The sequence below is a fragment of the Hyla sarda genome, chromosome 4 (genome assembly GCF_029499605.1).
Source record: "Hyla sarda isolate aHylSar1 chromosome 4, aHylSar1.hap1, whole genome shotgun sequence".
Lineage (NCBI taxonomy): Eukaryota > Metazoa > Chordata > Amphibia > Anura > Hylidae > Hyla > Hyla sarda.
The window spans coordinates 106,312,865-106,318,000 of record NC_079192.1 but is presented as its reverse complement, the minus strand read 5'-3'; the positions used below and the strand labels follow the sequence as shown (position 1 = coordinate 106,318,000).

At 41.3% G+C, this 5,136-nt stretch overlaps 1 long non-coding RNA gene across 1 annotated transcript; it reads right to left on the bottom strand.

The window, feature by feature from the left end:
• Positions 1-1,465: 1,465 nt before the first annotated feature.
• On the bottom strand, positions 1,466-3,724 carry LOC130366878 (uncharacterized). Its single transcript, XR_008891972.1, has 3 exons — positions 3,587-3,724; positions 1,958-2,030; positions 1,466-1,853 (listed from the first exon to the last, which is right to left on the bottom strand). It is a non-coding gene; the product is annotated as an uncharacterized LOC130366878 (long non-coding RNA).
• Between the last annotated feature and the right edge of the window lie 1,412 nt (positions 3,725-5,136).

The following is a 5,136-nucleotide window of genomic DNA, read 5'->3' as shown; positions in this document are numbered from 1 at the left end:
AACTTCATGATGCAAACATAATGTATATGTGAATCAATATACAGGGTGGGCCATTTATATCGATACACCTTAATAAAATGGGAATGGTTGGGGATATTAACTTCCTGTTTGTGGCACATTAGTATATGTGAGGGGGGAAACTTTTCAAGATGGGTCATCATGTAGATTATCATGTAGCAATTTTACATATCCAGTGGCCTACATGATGATGTGTTTCCCTCTTTATGCACTGAAGCTGGCACGTTCCCTGAGTTTGTCCAGCAAGATGGTGCCCCACCACATTATGGGTGTCAGCTCCGAGCATTCCTAGATGAACAGTTTCCTGGAATGTGAATTGGTCGTTGTGGGCAATGTAATGGCCCCCAAGGTCTCCCGATCTGACCCCCTTAGGCTTTTATCTTTGGGGTCATCTGAAGGCAATTGTCTATGCTGTGAAGATACGAGATGTGAAGCACCTGAAACTACGGATACTGGAAGCCTGTGCTAGTATTTCTCCTGCGGTGTTGCTATAAGTGTGTGAAGAGTGGGAGAAGAGGGTTGCATTGACAATCCAACACAATGGGAAGCACATTGAACACATTTTATATGTGGTCAGTAACTTGTAAATAACTCATGAAAGAATAAAGTTACATCAAAACCATTCCCATTTTATTATGGTGTATCCATATAAATGGCCAACCCTGTATAATTTATTTGGGATGTCCATGTTCCTTATAAGCAGAGAGTTTCAAAGTAAAAAAAAAAATGCAAAATTTTCAAATTTTTCACCAAGAAATGATACAAGTATCGATTAAATTTTACCACTAACATAAAGTAGAATATGTCTTGAAAAAGCAGTCTTAGAATCAGAATGAAAAGTAAAAGCATCCCAGAGTTATTAATGCTTAAAGTGTCAGTGGTCAGATGTGCAAAAAATGCCCGAGTCCTTAAAGGGGTACCCCTGGATCTCGGCTGCAGCAGCCCGCTTTCACTACTGCACAGAGAAAACTCGCTCTATGCGTAATGACGGGCAACATAGGGGCCGGAGCATCGTTACGTCACGGCTCAGCCTCCTTGTGATGTCACAGCCCGCCCCCTCAATACAAGTCTATGGGAGGAGGCTTGGCGGCCTTCACGCCCAACACCATATACTTGCATTAAGGGGGCGGGCCGTGATGTCACGAGGGGCAGAGCCGTGACGTAACGATGCTCTGGCCCCTGTATCGCCTGTCATTACGCACAGAGCGAGTTTGCTCTGTGCAGTAATGAAAGCGGGCAGCTGCAGCTGAGATCCCAAGAGTCCCCAGCGGTGGGACCCCCGCGATCTGACATCTTATTCCCTATCCTTTTGATAGGGATAAGATGTCTAGGGGCGGAGTACCCCTTTAAGGTGAAAATGGGCTGGGTCATTAAGGGGTTAAGGATGGAAATTCTGTGCACTTACGTAAAGCCATATGACAGATTCCCTTTAATGTTCAGACTTTTATTAACAAACACTCAACCGGTCACTTTCAGATCCTCTAGATACAGTTCCTGATTCTTCCTTCGTTCTTGTCATTCAAAATATTTCTTCCCATGTTATCCTGATGTCTTTGAATCCAAAAACTATGGAGTTTTTGAGCTATTCCAGATTGATATAGCTTTTGGGACCATTTTTCAAAGTTGCTGGCTTACTGGGTATTTTCAAAACACCAAGGAATTTCCGAGCCAGCGTTCTCTTGCCAGCAGCCAGCATTGGAAAGAAACATTTTAACTTGAAAGGTTAAGATCTTGGAAGCAGTGATTTCATCTAAGCGTGTAACCAAGGTAGGCAGATGGATTAACGGTATGTGCACAATCTTCACTCAAGACGCCTCAGTAAATATGCACAACTGCTAGGAGAACACAGGCACAATCTAACGTTATTGTCTAATCATTTGAATGTGAAGATTAGAAAGTGGTGCACAAATCATTAGTGTAAATATCAAAAAGGATTTACCACAGAAGAACTGAAGTTTCCTACTTCTGATGTATAGCAGAGGCAGCTACAGGGCATAATTTTCAATGCAGGTCTTCAAAAAAACAGATAAACTTAACATTCACGCATTCCAAGTAAGAATAACACAATATATGTGTACGTCTAAGAATCAATATTATGTTTAAAATCAAACAAGCTATTCATTTTGCTACATAATATTATGCACCGCAAGCTGCAAAAAGCATGTAATGGATTTCAGATAGAACCGTTTTTCTTAGAGATGGATAAGCCAATTCAGATTACATTTAAGCAATAACTTGTCAACACACATGCTTCTGGTTAAGGCATTTATTGACCAAAGAATTATGAATCAGAGTGAAAGGGCTTATTTATATAGGAGGAAAACTGGCAAAAACAATGTGCTAAGTCTTCCACATCTTAGACCCTTGGCCATCAGATGGCCACATGTCTCTGTAGCAGCTGAGCATCATGGCAGATGTAGTGCATCAGCTGTATTTGGAGTACTACATTCTACTAAGATATCTAGAAATTGTTTTATTATATTTGGCAGGTCTGTTTGACTTATTTATGCACTCTGATGGTTTGCCATTAGATTACTGTTTAGTTGCTCTTAGTTTTAATTGAGTTTCAATATTTATAAATATATTAAGGTATATAAATAAGATGGTCTGCCCCTGAAACGTTGTGCCATTATCACGGAGCAAGATCGGATGTCTATGCATCTGTCTTCACAGGAGATGTGTGTATTTGCTAAAAGCATTCTTACAGTCTTGAGACTATGATGACGAAAGAATAAAATAAAAGAGCTTTTGTAAGCAGGTTTCCCGGGTTTTGCTTATGTGTGATTTATTAATCAAGGTCGTGCAACTCTTCTTCCCTGCTCCCCTATTGCCCCACTGGTCAGTGCTACCTTGTGTTGGCAAGGAAGTGCCTGTTTAGCCAATGAATGGCTGAGGTGGTACAGAGCTATAATGGCCACTTTCTTATATCAACATGGATGACAAGGATGACTTGCACCATCAGAAACAATGGTGGCAGGGGCATGGAATAAGTGAGTGTAGGTTTCTTTCCCTGAGATACTCTTTAAGGGAGAGACACACATTTATGTGAAACTGCTAAAGAATATCCTTATAATTAAAAAATAGAAATTACAAAGTTTATTAAAATGTGTAGAAAAAAGAAAAGATAACCTTCAATGTGAAATTAACTGTAGCATGTTTGTATAGGGGGAAAAAATGGGAGAAAATTAGATTGTGAGCCTCAATGGGGAGAAGGGCCAAAATTATGCAAATACATACCGTATATACCCGAATATAAGCCGAGGCCCCTAATTTCACCCCAAAAACCCAGGAAAAGTTATTGACTCAACTATAAGCCTAGGACGGGAAATACATCATCCCCCCATGTTATCATCCAGACCCCCGTCATCATCCAGACCCCCGTCATCATCCAGACCCCCGTCATCATCCCCCCCCCCTTCACCCTCACCACCTGTCAATCCCTTCAGCCATCGGCTGTCCGGGCATGCTGGGAGTTGTCGTTTTGAAACCTCTGGAGGTCTGCAAGTTGAAGACCACTGCGGCCTTCGTCATCATCCAGATCCCCCACCCCCTTTAGTTTTCTACTCACCTCCCCTCGGTGGGAAGAAAGGGTGAGCTGGTCTGGGCCATCTATGCTGCAGGGACCGTCCAGTGGGGAGGGTTAGTCGTTCCGGGCATCCATTTTCACCGGGGGGGGGGGGGGCTTTCTTCTCCGCACTCCGGGCCTGCCTAGAACTAGTGACATTGCCTTGACAACAACGCACAGGGGCGTTCATGTGCAGCCTCCCTGCGCATGAACTTCCCTGTGTGTCGTCGTCAAGGCAACATCACTAGGCTTATACTCGAGTATATACGGTAGCTGTTTTGGAATGCAAACTGCTTTCAAAACTTAAAAGGGGACATTTATCATTGTTGCTTTGGTAAGCGAGTACTATAGGCATTTTTTTCTTGCTTTGGTTTTGCTTATGTGTGACATATTTATCATACTATCACAGGGGGTTGATAAATCTGGCTTACATAAACAAAAAAATAATAAATTACTTTTGAATGCAATTTTTATAGCACACATAAGCAAAAACCAATAAACAACTTTAGAACACTACTGGGAAACACCACCTCCTCTCCTCTGTGTTTATTAAAAGTTTTTAAAACAGCTGGAGGCTCCCTGTTTGTAAACACTGATTTATGGGCAATCTCCCCAATGGAGAGCCCTATAAATATACTAATATATATATATATATATATATATATATATATATATATATTTATTTTTCTTATAATTTCAAATCCGTTTTTGTAGAGGAGGACTATTTCAGATTCGGAGGACTACAACAATAACCCATGTTTTTTTTTTATTTATATTAATAAAATGGTTAACGAGGGTTTGTGGGGGCAGTGTTTTTTGGAATAAAAGTTTTTATTGTATGCAGACGGCTTCTTTTTTTTCCCTAAATGTACTAAACAATTTTTTTATGTGTTTTTTTCTTCTCATTTCAGATCCATGTATGCAGAGGACTTCTTTGTCTTCAGTGGACTATGATGACCAGTGTTTTTTTTTTTTTTTTTTAATTAGCAAAATGCTTAAAGAGGGCTTGTAGGGGGAGTTTTTTAGGGGGAATAATTTTTTTTTTTAAACATGTTTTAAAAATAAAATGTACTTTACTTTCTTAGTAGTGGAAGCCGTCTTATAGACAGAATCCATTACTAAGCCGGGGCTTCTTGTTAGCCTCAAAAACAGCTAGTGCTAACCCCCAATTATTACTCCGGTACCCACTGCCACAGGGGTGCCAGAAGAGCTGGTACCAACAGGCCCGGAGCGTCAAAAAATGGCACCCCTGGGCCTAGGTTGTAACAGTCTGTCATTATTTAGGTTGGGGAGGGCCAGTAACAATGGTCCTCGCCCACCCTGGTAATGTCAAACTGTTTCTGCTTGGTTGGTATCTGGCTGAGAATGAAAATATGGGGAACCACACAGGTTTTTTTTTCAGCCAGATACCAACCAATCAGAAACAGCTTGACGTTACCAGGGTGGGTGAGGACCATTGCTCTTCCCTGCACTGGGGTAATTATTGGAGGTTAGCGCTAGCTGTTTTTGAGGCTAACTCTAAGCCCAGGCGTAGTAATGCATTCCGTCTATTA